Below are 325 nucleotides of genomic sequence, written 5' to 3' on the forward strand. Positions count from 1 at the left end.
CCACACATATATAAACATCTCGTTTTTTTCCAAAGAGTAATTTGACCTATAAGTGGCCATAAAATTAGCTTGTAGTGTAATACTTTCAAATTTGTGACCAGTCTGGCCTATTCCTTACAAGTCTCCAGTGCAACATAAGTACTCGACAGGAAAATGGTCACATAAAAAGAAACTCGGAAAGTACTATATATTTCCCCCGCACCGCCGTCTCCATCCTCGCTGTCCCTGAAATACCAGTGCCATGATGGTGGGAATCTCTTGCCTCCCTCCCTCTTTCCCTCCCCATCGCCCCCCCCCCCCTCGGCCACTCCAGACACCTCATTTT

This window comes from Penaeus monodon, chromosome 32 (genome assembly GCF_015228065.2).
Source record: "Penaeus monodon isolate SGIC_2016 chromosome 32, NSTDA_Pmon_1, whole genome shotgun sequence".
In the NCBI taxonomy this organism is placed as follows: Eukaryota; Metazoa; Arthropoda; class Malacostraca; order Decapoda; family Penaeidae; genus Penaeus; species Penaeus monodon.